The sequence below is a fragment of the Malania oleifera genome, chromosome 10 (genome assembly GCF_029873635.1).
Source record: "Malania oleifera isolate guangnan ecotype guangnan chromosome 10, ASM2987363v1, whole genome shotgun sequence".
NCBI lineage: Eukaryota > Viridiplantae > Streptophyta > Magnoliopsida > Santalales > Ximeniaceae > Malania > Malania oleifera.
The window spans coordinates 24,602,525-24,617,434 of record NC_080426.1 but is presented as its reverse complement, the minus strand read 5'-3'; the positions used below and the strand labels follow the sequence as shown (position 1 = coordinate 24,617,434).

The window sequence follows — 14,910 nt, the reverse complement described above, 5'->3', positions numbered from 1 at the left end:
GGCTACAGGAGCAATTGTTTCCTGGTAGTCAATTCCATATGTTTGAGTGAACCCCTTCACCACAAGCCTTGCTTTGTACCTTTATATACTCCCATCAGCCTTGAATTTTACTGTAAATACTCATTTACAGCCAACAGTCTTCTTCCCCTCCCGTAGGTCACCAATTTCCCAAGTTTCGTAAGCAATTAGTGCATCCATCTCTTCTTGAACAGCCAATCTCCATTCCAGGTGATCTAGTGCTTCCTGAATGGTTCTTGGAATAAACATATGAGAAGCATTTGAAGTAAAGGCCTTGTGAGAATCAGAGAGTCTATGATAGGATAGATGGTTGGAATTAGGATGTGTGGTACAAATTCTAACTCCTTTCTTAAGGGCAATGGGCAGGTCAAGATCAAAAGAATTATCAAAACAAGGATCTAGAGAAGAAAAAGTACCTGGAGTATGTGAAGGAGGACCAACTTGTGTAGGTGATGATGATTGGCCTTGCTCTGGATTTGAAGAATTCTTCTTCTGGAATAAACACGAAGCTCAGATGAGGGAATATTTGATAGTACTTCTCCCCCTGTTTGTGAATCAAGTATGCCTTGTATAGGTAGACTAGGATTTCCATTATTTTCGCCAATTTAAGTATCGGTTTTCTGACCCTTTAAAGAGTGGATGTCAATGTCAAGGAAAACATTTGAAAAAGGCTAAGAGGTTTGCCAAACTCATCTTCAGTTTTCTTTTTCTCCCCCTGAGGATAGTTATGGCCAAAAAAGGGCTGGTTTTCAATAAAAACAACATCCATACTTATATGAATTTTCCTGGTCAAAGGGTTAAAACATTTGTACCCTTTTTTCTTGGGAGCATATCCAAAGAAAACACATTTTTCTGCCCTAGGATCAAGCTTGGATCGAAGATTGGTAGGTATGTGAACAAAAACAGTGCATCCAAACGCTTTTAGTGGTAGGTCTGATGTTATCCGACATGTAGGAAACAGTTTTTTTAGGCAATCTAAGGGAGTGATGCATTTTAGCACTCAAGTAGGCATCCCATTAATTAGATAACATGCAGTTAAAATAGCATCACCCCGTAGATATTTAGGAACTTGCACTGAAAACATTAGGGCCCGTGCAACCTCTAACAAATGACGATTTTTTCTCTCAGCAAAGCCATTTTGTTGTGGGGTGTCACGACAAGTAGACTGATGTTGAATCCCCTTTGTTGAAAGAAACATTCATAAACATTTGTTAAAATATTCAATACCATTATCAGTTCTAAGGATACTGATTTTTGTTTGGAATTGGGTTTCAACCATATTATAAAAATCTTGAAAAAAAATTTCAACCTCGGATTTGTCACTTAACAAGTACGCCCAACACAAACGTGTAAGATCATCAATAAACGTAACAAACCATTTCTTACCAGAAGTAGTAGTGATTTTTAAGGGACCCCAAACATCACTATGAATTAAATAAAAAGGTTTGGAAGAATGATAAGCTTTTGATTGATAGGTGCTTCGGTGACTTTTGGATATGTGGCAAACATCACAATGAAGAGAATTGCAATCCAGTTTTTTAAAGAGGCTAGGAAACAAATGTCTTAAATAGAGAAAACTAGGATGTCTCAGTCTAAGATGCCAAAGCATTATTTGTTCACATACAGAAATAAAACTAGTACTACAACTCAAACCCTGAGCTTGTTTATTGTTGAATAAAGTCTCATCAAAGTAGTAAAGTCCATCAATCATCCTAGCACTGCCAATCATCCTTCTCGAGAGTTGGTCCTGAAATTCACAATGCGAATCAAAGAAAATGACACAACAATTAGAATCCCGTGAGAGTTTACTAACAGACAGCAAATTACAAGCAAGTTTACGGACGTGAAGGATAGATTTGAGTTCTATTTTTTCAGAGATTTGGACAGAACCTGTTCCAGCAATGGATGAAAAACTTTCATCTGCAATTCTAATCTTTTTTATTACCAGAACAAGGAGAATAAGATTGAAACAATTGTAAGGTACTGGTCATGTGAACAGATCCACCAGAATCAAAATCCATGGTGCAAGATTTAAGCAACAAGGGTAGGCACTAGAGTTATCACCTGTTTGGGCCAATGAACCACTAGGAAGACCAGAGGCAAAAGTAGATTTCAGCAGTTGAAGAAGATGATCCACCTGCTCAGCACTTAGGAAATTAGCTTCATTGGCTTTAGGGACTGCATGATTGCTACAAGAGGGTCAAGATTTGTTGCTCTTCCAGTTTTTAGGCTTTCCATGGAGTTTCCAGCAATTTTCTCGAGTGTGGCGTGGCTTATTGCAATAGTCACACCATAGAGTAAGGCCGCTGTGCAGAAATATTGCCAGTAGCCAAATCTGTGTTACCAGCAGCTTGAGGAGCAGGATTATTGGCAGCAAGTAGAGCAGAATTTTCCAGTCTCATCCTCCTTTTTCTTCATCATCACACTCCTTTGACAATTTTCTCGTCGTACTTTAGAAAATACTTCCCCGAGTGGGGGTACAGGCTGTCTCCCTAGGATTCTTCCCCTTACTTCATCAAACTCATCATTAAGTCCAGCCAAGAATTTAAAAATTCTTGTATTCTCCACCATCTTCTTATTGTGATTGCAATCAATAGGATTTTTCCATTCATAATCATTGAATAAATCCAGATCTTGCCATAGGACCTTAAGAACATTGAAATACCTTGTTACACTACCGTCTCCTTGATAAGTATTGCTGATCTTTTGCTGCAATTCATAAATCTGAGAGTGATTCCCAAGGTCAAAGTACATCTGACTCACATTGTCCCAGAGTTCCTTTGCAGTAGAATAGCACATGTAATTAGCACTAATCTCTTCATCCATAGCATTCACGAGCCACGCCATCACCATGGAATTTTCAGCATCCCATATAGCATAAGATGGGTCTGTCTTCTTGGGCTCCTTAGCATCACAAGTAAAGTACCCTATCTTCCCTTTTCCATGAATATACATCCTGACAGATTGTGACCACCGCAGGAAGTTGGCCTCATTCAATCGTATATTGGTAATTTGGACAGAGTAAGGTTCAAAATGGGTAGGTTTAGTTTCAGGTTTGGTTTCAAGTTTATCCATGGCTACAGCAACAAAAGAGATTAGGGTAGAGTTGAACAAGGAAGAAAACCCTATAGAGATTAGAGTCAAATTGGAGCCGCCAAGGTAAACTAGGGTTTATACAAGGCCAAAAGTCGGACCTAGCTCTGATACCATCTAGAATGAGATAGCATCTTGTGGAAATAATTCTCATTAATCGTAACATAGGTACAGGTCTGTATAAATAGACGTACAGTAGAAGAATAGAAGGAAAGAACCAAAGATGCTAACTTCTAAGGAAACTAAATATTCTAGGATATTGACACATTTACATCCGAGATTCTCTTAGAAAAATAGGAAAGTTGACTAAACAGATTTGAAACTTTCCAACACCTAGGATGAACAAGTTGACTCCAAGTTTTTTATATGATTCAATGCAGCCATATACCAAATTCCGTCAGACCAACCAATTGCTTAAGACTATGGTTCCAATCATTTAGGGTCAATGACATGAATCTTCTCCTTTTGCTAAAATAAATTTTATAAAATAATTTTTCTATATCAAACCCATTGGTAATGGTCATCATCCTTGATTAAAGTAAGTACCATCCACCTCAATTAAATTGCTCTATCACACTTACTAGTGCTTCTAATGTTCCATGCTATACAAAGTCCAAACCATCTTTGACCGATTTTCTTTTATCTTGTCTTTGTTATATGCTACCTTAACTTCTCATGTACGGCATATGCAATCATTTCTTATTCTATCTTTTCTTGTATGGCCAATTGGCCATCTGTCTCAACACCCTTTTTGCAGTCATAATAACTCTCTGAACATGCTTTTTCTTGATTGCCCAACAAATTCATTAACAATTCTGATCTTCTAGCAATCTTATAAAAAAAATTATTTTCATTTAATAGATATTCTATGATCTCATAACACTTCAAAAGCATTTCTTTTCTTTACCTATTTCAACCTAAGGCTTTGCCCAACTAAATTGTTCATATAACTACTAATTTTCTTGGTGCTTGTTTTAGCTTCCTTTAACAAATCATTCTAATTTTATGTGTTCAATCAATGGAAAAATTGATTTGAGGCAATGCAAAATTACAAAGTATGCAAAAGGATTTTTATCCAAGTTTAACCCAACTAAATTCAAGCATAGATTGAGAAACATATGTTAGCACTTTCATGGGAGCATAGAACACAGCCTGTTCAACCCTTACAGTTTACCTCAAGTCACGTTATAATCTAATTTAAGCCAAACATACCACCCACCTGGGACTCATGTAGCAATTCCCAAACCCCAAGCACAATGATGAAGAACCTACCAAGAAACTCAAATCTTCTCAGACAAGCTTATTTTCCACAACTAAAGGACACTGAACTGATAATATTTTTTTGGGGAAAAGAATTTTTAGCAGAAGAGATAAATACAGAAAGGAGCATAAGCATCCTCCTTATAAGAGATGAAAAGGTAAAGGCAAAAAAATGGAAAAACACCAAAACAAAACTGCCATCCAATGACACTGAAGATCAAAAAGGATAATCATTTAAAACAACCAGCTGCAAAGCTCACAATGATGTCGTATACCGTATCCTATCAGAAAGGATAGAGGAAGACATTTTTTCCCAGTGAAAACACAAGCATTCCTCTCCAACCAAATACCCCACAAGACAGCAAACAGTTCACATCTCCACAATGCTGATCCATATCTACTCCTTCCAAAACCTCTAAAAGATATAGTTCAACAAATCCTCCACCAATTCTCGACAAACTCAACTCTCTCCAAATAAAAAAGGGCAGCCCAGTGCACAAAGCTCCCGTGTATGCGGGGTCCGGGGAAGGGGCGGACCACAATGGGTCTATAGTACGCAGCCTTTCCTTGCATTTTTGCAAGAAAATGAACAAGTGAACAACAAAGGAACTGAACTTTCAGAGTGTGATAAACAAACATCTGGAGATAGAGCCCTAAAAGGCCTCCTAAGCTACTACAGATTGTTAGTGTTAACTCTATTAAGAACAACTAAGTAAGTAAAAGCCTTAATCTCTGAGGGGACTATGGCTTTCCAAATGATACAATGATACAGGGAAGACATATTTTCAAGGGTCAAACACTCAAAACAATAAGGATTTATGGGAGAACTCTCCAGAAGAGTATAGAACCCAAGATGGAAAGGCAAATTCCTTCCATTAAGCACAACAGAACATAGCTCCATAACCTCCCTATCATTAAGAGACATACAAAAATGAAAATCCCAAGAGAGCTCGTCCCATTTGAATTAGAAAATAAAGAGATAGATCCTTTATGCGAAAAGGAAATCCTATACAAACGAAGGAAAAAAGTGCAAAGAGCAGACTCACCCCCAAAGCATCTTCCAAAAACCAAATACATTAACGATTACCTACAATATAAATAATTAACTGTGGAGTAGTCATTTTTTATTGCTTTGAGGACTGACCACTACCAAGGTGACAAATACTGCTAATCTAGGAAAAAATTTTGGAGCTGTCTAGTTATAACTTTGAATTTAAGAAACAAAATAAATATGATATTTTGCTTGCAAAAAGAAAAAAACTTACAAAACTAGTAACTAACAATGCCCTTTACATGCGATAAGCAATTGCACATGAACAGTCCTCTAAATAATTTGGAGGAAATACACTAAACATTACCAGCATAGTTGTCAAATCGAGATTCAAATTGTGAATTGAAATCCCAATTTCGTGAATCAAATTGTAAGATTCGGTGCAAAATTTGAAAAATTGATTCCTTATGACATGCATATATGTAAAACAAGTAAAACAGTAAAATACATAGAAATCTCAACAATTATGGACATCCATGTTGATAATTGGAATGACGCTGACCTTAAAGCAAATTTTGTAGGTCTAAATCCTTCCATGATCCACTTAACTCATACATATATTGATATATAAGGAAAAGTACTCATATATGCAAGATATACCATGATCTAACCATTCCACCTCTATCAAGCATCAAGTTAAGCTAGTTTCTATGAAACTATAACACTTGTTATGTATCTCAAAACTAAAGCACTAAGTCTAAGAGTTCAAGATACACGAAAAGATAAGATAAGGACACAATAAATTTTAAAAAGATGACCTTCATGCTTATGGTGTAAGTTACATGTTCAAAAATAAAAAATTCACGTGCATGCTTTCTTTAAAAAACAATAAGGAGAGGAAACAAGAAAAACTTAATGAAAAATTGAACTTTATGGTTTTTAAGGGAATCAATCAATGAAAAACAATAAAAGTTTGAACTTTATGGTGTTTAATAAGAAAAGTTATTTTTAAGGCATGCCCTTGCTCTATTAACTAAAACAAGAAGAGAAAGTAAATAAAAAACATAAACAAAACTTACTAAAATATAAAAACTAATGAAAATTAGATCTTTAAATCCAAAGGAGTAGAGAGGGCAACGTGCCAACTAAAAGCTTACCCACCTAGTTGACTTAGTTTTCTTCTCAGGAATAGGTTTCCTTCTCTAAAAAATCTGGATTTCTTCTGATCTTATCTAATGGAAAAAATAAGAGGTGCAGAATGAGAGGGCCAACAGACTTCTTTCATTCCTCTTGGAGGAAAAAACTCATGTAAATAACAAATAGAAAGCCATCTAAAAAAAGAAAAAGGTTCAAAAATCTCCCAAGTTGGGTTTTAGAGGAATTGCATTTCGATTTGATTCACCGAATCACGAGGTGAACCGTATGATTCACCTAGATTCATTGCCTTCTGCGATTCTCCCATGCGATTCAAACCAATTTATGCCTTTCTCAATACGAATCGTATGATTCGAATCGAGATTCGTACGATTCTAACAACTATGATTACCAGCACTTCGATGAGACTCAAAGAATAAAAAGGAAAAAAAAATCACAAGATATAAAGAGTCAACTTATTTCAAGTAGAAGTGTAATCTCAAAATTTTCCACTTTTTTAACTAGAAAAGAAAATGTATATTAATACAGAAAAAATTTACAATACAGGATAATCAAGAAAGAATCCTCCAAAAAAACAAAAAACAAAAAAAAAAACTCAAGTATAAAAACAAAACCGGAAACCAATCATGCTGAACATCTTCAAAACACAATCCCTGGAAACAAGCAGCAGCAACAGCCCATAAAGAAACCAAATGCTGAATCTTATCCCAAACCAAAACCCAAGAAGTCTTCTTCCCCTTCAAAATGTGATTGTTTCTTTCCACCCAAATACCCATCAGCACGGCAAACAAACCACATTTCCATAGATTTGTCTTTGCTCCTTCTGGAACCCAAAAGAGAAATGGCCAGCATATCCTCCACATACTCTAGACAAACCCAAGAACCCAACTTTGCCCAATACAACCAAATAAATTGTTTCAAATCCTCCAAGAGAAAGAACAATGCATAAACAAATAACAGGCGGAATCAGAACTAGCAAAGCAAAGAACACACTCATCCGGATGTAAGCCTCCTACTCTGCAACAGATTGTTAGTGTTATTAAGAACAACCAACCAAATAAAAGCCTTAATTTTAGAGGAAATTTTGGCCTCCTAAATTATATGAAAGTCTCTCGGGTCAAGAACTCGAAGAAAGAATTACATGAAAATTCTTCTAAAGACTCCAACAGCCACTTCCTCACATCCTCCCCATTCGAAGAAAGGAACCCTCCCACAAACTCAACAAAGAAGCAAGCTCCCCCATGTCTCTATCATTCAAAGATCTATGGAAATCAAAATCCCACGAAAAAAAAATTCTCACCATTAGAAAGCAAAAAGAAAAAATAAGGCCATTATGTAATCAAGAAAGATGATACATATGAGAAAACGACATGAAAAGGGCTGAATCCTCCATCCAAGGGTCTTCACAAAAATGAATGCGCATTCCATTACCCTCAAAGTTGGTAGTAGGAAAAGCACATGGATAAAGCTGATATATAAATCTCTAAGGACTCTTAAAAGAATATCTAAAACCTATATAAGTATCCCATCCATTTCCTTGTCTGCTAAATTTACTTTTAATTACTTTATGCCAAAGTGAGTTATCCTCTAAAGGAAACCTTCATAACCATTTACTCATTAAGGCAATGTTTTTAGCTCAAAATAGTCCACTTCTGCAAACAGGGCAGATACTCTTCCTGCATCCTGTGGTTGTATGAATGGGTTTCTTGATCACACATAATTGAAGTCCTTATATATCAGAAAAATGTTCTGGAAGCCGGTCTAAGGATGAAACCAAGTAATCGAAAGTTCACTAGCACTTAAAAAAAAAACCAAATTCAAGGGGGGGAAACTAGTACAATTAAAATAAACAATTTTTAAGTAAAACCCATGAATCCAATAAATCAAATCCCAGTTATCCATGCACGAAGAGATTCATGAAATCCTAAAGCACTATAATTAGTACAGTTAACTATTAATTATGAATAAAATTATTAACTAAGTTCAATCATGAATTTATCAACTCAAAAAGGGAAGATTTGCAGAGCAATGATTACCTGCGCTAGCAGAAAATGAGATCCCCGCGTAAGGGAAAGCTAGACTGCCGTAGGCTAGTTGAAAGAGAGAGTCTAAAGAGAGAGAAACCCACGAGCGACTTCTATAGCCCCATAAAACAAATAAAAAATTAATGAGGAAATTACAAATCTATCAAAGTCGTAGAGATTGATGCACGTCTCCTTTTTTGTACTGTTGACTTTTCTTGCCTTGTGGAAAGCTCCGACGACTTGCGGTCCCTGATCCACACCATGACCAAGTGCCTCTCGCTCTCTCTCTTACTCTCGCTCGCTCTCTGGTCTCAAGGCCTTTACCCAGCTCAGATTCGAGGTAGTTCCTTCAGTCATCGGGGCAATAATAATTGATGCGGACGTTGAGCTTAGGGGGCGACGACAGCAAGTGCTCCTTAGTCCTTCCTGCTCCTCATGGCTTCAGCACAGAAATTTCAACAGTTTGACTTTCTAGTGTTCTTTAACTTCTTTATTTCACACTTATAGGTTAAATTTTTTAATTCAATTATATATGAAAGAATCTTTTTTTCTCATATTTTGTTATTAAAGATAAAGAGGGAAAACAAAATATATAATAAATTAATTGATGAAAATTTAATTTAATACATTATTAATATTTAATGATATAATTAGTGTATTCCCAAAATGGGGTGAATTGGAAATTTAAAGTTTTTAACCTAAGTTAGATTCAAATCCACAATCAGTAATTCGCAACTTAGGGTTTGTTTAAGTAAATATCAATTACCCAATAATATAAAACTGAACAAATGCATAAAACAGATACAGCAGGCTTAGTATTTCTCAATCATTCACAATATTTAAAACATAAGCACATTCATAACAAATTTAAATATAAGCATACATGTGCAGGATTTTAAGTGCTGAAAATTAAATAGTGCAGGGAAAGAGAGAACGACACACGATATGATATTGAAGTTCGGCTAATACTATCTATGTCCCCGCCTCAAACTCACAAGTAAAAGGATTCCACTAATGCTCACTTACTGGTGGAGCGTTACCGATTACAAACCTCCTCTCCTTACTAGACGAGAAATACCCCAGGTCAGATTACAGACCTGACCCCAACATTCACAACACCTTACAGGATGGTGCTCTTAGTTCTCCTAACCGAGTCCGAACTAATTTGGTGCACACTTTACAGGATGGTGCAAATCCTGCTTTCCTAACCGGGTCTAAGCTAATATGGTGCATATTACAAGTCAGTGCAATCCTCTTCCAACGATCACACACCGGGAATACAACAATAATAACTTTGTATACAAATAAATGCTCATTACAGTAAGCAGGGATGTACAACAATATGCTCGAATGCACTCACAAATAATAGGAGTTTAAGCTTAATGGAAATTTAGTTAAGATAAATGTCAACACTCAACAATATGTGTATATGAGTATGTGAGAGTAAGATCTTTGATCTCAAGATGATATATTCACTAAATGTATTATCAAATAATCTTTAAAACCTTAAGCAAATATCTCAACAATATTTTTCAAATATTAAGCACAGTAGATATTAGAGTTTAAGCTTGCAAAAAATAAGTTTATCAATAGCACAATTCAAGCCTTTGAATCTTACAATGAGGATGTAAAGATTCACAAGCAAATGGAGAGTTTTTCCCAAAAGATATTTTTGAATAAAATACGATGGGAAAAACTTTAAACTAACTCTCTGAAAATAAATATTCAACAAATGCAAGTACGAGAGAGAGTTTAAGCTTTGGAGTATACTATGTAATCCTCACAATAAAATACACTAAATCTTTACTTCAAGTTGCAATCAATGTGCAAATGAAAATGTGAGTATTATGCTCTCTTTCTAGATAGATATGCAAGTAGTAATATGAAAGGGAGTATAAATCTAAGCTTGTTTGTGAGTAAAACAACAAGAATAGCACAATTAGTTTGAGTGAGACATTTTTGATAATCAAGTACTAATCTATATTTTAATGAGGGGAAATGAAAGAGTATATATAACTTTCCCAAAAAAATATTACTGTTAGAGACATGGCAGGTATTTTGAAAAAGTTTAATTAAAAATTAACCCTGATTAAAGCGATAAAAAATTGGGGAACCCGAGAGGCTCGGTCTACCGGTGCTAGCCTCAGTCAGCTGAACACTCACAGCAATTTTGAATTTCAAACAGGGTTTGGTTGGCTGTGGAAGACGCTAGTCGGCTGAGCCAAGGGCGATTTTGAGCCTTCGTGGGTTTGGTTGACCGGGCCTAAGGCTGGTCTGTTGGTTCTTCATGGTTGGTTGGTTGGTTGATGGCTTTTTGAACTAATGAGGCCGGTCGATCGAGGCATGCACATCAAGTCAAAAACCAAAGGTCAGTTAACCGAGTAAATTAAGGCATTTAAGGGTTAGTCGGGCAAGGCTTTTTTATTAACCCTAAAAATGCAACGTTGGTCGACTTTGTAAAATTAATTTTGGCCCTATTTTTTTTTTACCCTAAATAATTTTCCTGAAAACATGTGTTCCTAAGGTTAATCTAGGGTCTCTGTTGAGTTGTCATTCCCATCATGCTTGAATGCATTTATTATAGACTAAAAGCAAAATGCAATTATAATAAAATTAAATGTCTTTTTCTTTCTTCCTTTGCTCCTCTGTTATCCACAGAATACACCATGTGGTATAAGCTTCCTTCATGGCTTCCATTTCCTTTCTCTTATGTGTGTACTAAAATATAAAACATGTTCAAGCACTTAAATACATATATAAGATCCAAGTGCTTTGTCAACATCAAAACAGGGATCGGACTAAAAAAGTCAATATTTAATATTTTAAATTTTTATTATATTATATAATTTTTATTTTAAATTATATTTGATATAGAGACAAAACACATCAAAAAATATATTTATTGTTTATTTTCCTTTCATTTTTTTTTTTTCATCAAACAAAATCATATACGCAAATTTTTGGGATTATTTTCTATATACCTCCTAAAGTAGCAAATCAAATAATGTTGACCACTAATTTTAAATTAATTTTTAGATTATTCTTTGTTATCTAAAATCTCTAGATTGATTTTAAATTTAACACTTTAAAGATTTAATTTCAATTTGTTTCCATTTATTTGAAATCATTTTCAATCTTTTCTTAAGTTATGCACGAGAAAAATGTTATAGACGACAATGTTATCATGTTCAAGTCAACTTTACAGTTAACCTAGAAAAAAAGTGGCTTAATCATGTTACTTTATTGAGTTTATATAAATCAAAAATACAAATAGCCAAGTCAAAATATTTTTTACACTCTTTCGTTGAATGCACATGCCAAAATCAATTGCTTCTAAGTATAAAATATGAGTAATAATTCTAATAAACTCGAGAAGTTATCCACTTCTAATTGTTGATTGTCTAGTGATATGATACTTTTATTAGTAGGTGTTCTATGTTATTAGCACTTTAAGGTTATAACTTTAATAATTTATTATTTAAGTTTTTTGAAAATTTGCAACACATAGAAAAAATTAAATTTAACTTGATTTTAGGCCTAGGTCACCATTGTTGCAGTGATTGAAAACTTGTAACAATGGGTTTCTCCATAATTCATTGGGTTGACTAAGGCATTTGGTCTAACATAAACCAAGCTCGGTTTTAAGCATAGATCACTATATTTTTTGTCATCTGCCCAATCCTGATAGGATTTGTAATGGTTGTCGTCGTCAAATTCTGACTGGAGTGTCAACAAAGAGGGAATGACACTTCCTTAATAAGAAAAGAAGCTGTTTCAATGAAAAGAGAGTAAAATAATTAAAGCGTAGTCACCACTTCTTCTTTTTTTTAACACGGGGAATATAAAGAAAAATCTTACAAAAACATATGCGAAAATCAAAAAACGAGTTTGAGAGTACATTTGTGCGAAGGGAAGGTGTTAGCACCACCAACGATACTTGTTCGCAAAGCAGTTACTACAATTACATATGTATTGTCTTTGAAAATAAAATAAAAATAAATAAAATTGAGAAAAGATCCCTTTTAGTCATCCATTGATGAAATTATTGTCTAAGCACTCCCAATGTAGTTTTGTGAAGTCCAAAGTATTACTCTAAAAAGGGCTAGCCTCAGAACCCTAAGTTTTTTTTTTGTGAAAATGAGATGATGATAATGATGATGACGACGACTAATAAATGCATAAAAACAATTAGTTTTGAAAGCATTGAACTTACATTATCGACCTGGCAAACCAAAGTTTTAGAAAAGGAAAATCGAGCTTGTATTATTGATCACTGAATGAGTAGTGAAATAAATGAGTTTTGAAAAGTGTTGATTTGAAAAATGTAATGAAATGTCTAAATTTATGGAAATATAGGGTTTCATCATCAACCTATTTAAAAATGAAAAAAAAAAAAAGTTTCAAAAACATATTTTTGGGATTTTCCAACAATTTTTTTTATTTTCAATAAAGGCCGAATAAAATACACAGTAATACGAACATACTAAAATACACAACACATACGTACACTGATATTATTAGACATACACATACATGCATACATACATATTACTATATATATATAACACTAATATTATTATACATACACATACTTGCATACATGCACAATATTGTAAATATATATATGAAAGCCAACATACCAAATATGCCATAAACACTTGCGTGCGCACACAGACACAGCATAAAACACATGCAGCATATAGAGTAAACACGCATTCATTAACACATACACACATATCCACGAGCACAAGTCCTCATGCACATATATTAATATATATATATATATATATATATATATATATATATCACATATGTCCCACACATGTATAGTACATGCTAAATATGCATAAATTTATAAAAATATATAAGCTTATATAAATATAAATACAACTATGTATTTATATATATATATTCATATATATCATGCATTATATATAAACACACACACATATAGCCAAATCCACGCACCCATGCATGTCATCATACACCCATGCCCCCGCATAGCCATGCATTCATGCACACATGCATACATGCATAGATACATCATGACATGCCTTATCATTCATATGCATACATACATCACATCATACATGCATACATACATCATGTCATGCCTTATCATTCATAAGCATACATACATCACATCATACATGCATACCTATATGTGCATACATCTATCATGCACATGCATATATGAAAAATCATGCATCAACATCCACACACATGCGCTTTCATGCATTAACATACACTCACTGTAACGCCCCGACCCGCCACATGAGGCCCGAGGTGCTACTTTAGTAACATCTAAATTCCTGATACCATAGTCATTATATAAAAGCAACGGAAATAAATGAAACATCCTCCAAATACATTACTAGAGTTCTAAACTACCATTATAACACAGAGGTCTCCCAATTTCCATATTACAACCAGGAAATAAGAGTGAACTATCTCATTCCATACAACCATATTACATATTCAGGAACATCAAACATAACTTATATACATCAGAGTTCTTACGGACACTCATAAAAACTAGTTATTACCCTGCCTCGGAGCTCACTAAGTTCGATCTCGAAATGGTCCTGAAATAGATAATTTGTATACTGGGGTGAGACACTTCTCAGTAAGACGGATTAAGTTAATATCAGGGTGTGGCCAACATGAGTTTTAGTGCAACAGAATACTTCAATCAGTTTAATGGTAATAGAATACACAGCTGAAAACAATACACACTAGTATTATAGAAAATACATATTTTTCCCTGCACAATATAGTTCGCCTCATTATAGCCCATTTTACTTAAAATCACATATATGCATAAAAGAACCCACCCATATTGGACATCACATATCACATATCGCACCATTTACTTCCCCCATGGTACGGGTTGTGCGGCCCGAAGGTTGGACTTAACCTAGGTGATCAACCCAAAATAACTCAAAGTAACCATCCGCAAGCTCAATTGCAGGTTCGATTGTCCTACCACTTCCTGGTCCAGACCCCAGGGAATGTACAACAACTCTACACAAGTCAATCGGCTGAAGCCCCCTACACTTCCACTACAGTGTGGGTGCACTTGACCAAATAATTCCCTAACAACAGTATCGTGCTCACAATGCAACTGGTTCTCAGGGTTCTTAAACCATATCATGCAATTTAAGTAATGAAATTTGTAGTATAAATCTCATTTCGTATAAACCTGCCATTTCAGAACCTCAGCATATAGTCGTCACATCAAAACCCGGCATATAGCTGTCATATCACAACCCGGCTCTCAGTCGTCATATAAAACCTGGCTCTCAGCCGTCGTATAAAACCCATTATTTTACACCAGCAGTTTTAGTATTTTTCACAAACAAATCCAGT

The 14,910-nt window shown here is 34.8% G+C and overlaps 1 protein-coding gene across 16 annotated transcripts in view; it reads right to left on the bottom strand.

The window, feature by feature from the left end:
- Window positions 1-9,015, bottom strand: part of LOC131166090 (uncharacterized) — a 98,052-nt gene extending 89,037 nt beyond the window's left edge. For 12 of the 16 annotated variants that reach the window (XM_058124364.1, XM_058124354.1, XM_058124358.1 and 9 more), the window contains exon 1: window positions 8,554-8,999. The gene's annotated coding sequence lies outside the window, so the exon portion shown is untranslated. Of the gene's footprint in view, window positions 1-8,553 lie in introns of all 16 variants that reach the window. The other 4 variants (XM_058124362.1, XM_058124359.1, XM_058124350.1 and 1 more) reach the window with 3 other exon arrangements.
- Window positions 9,016-14,910: the final 5,895 nt, after the last annotated feature.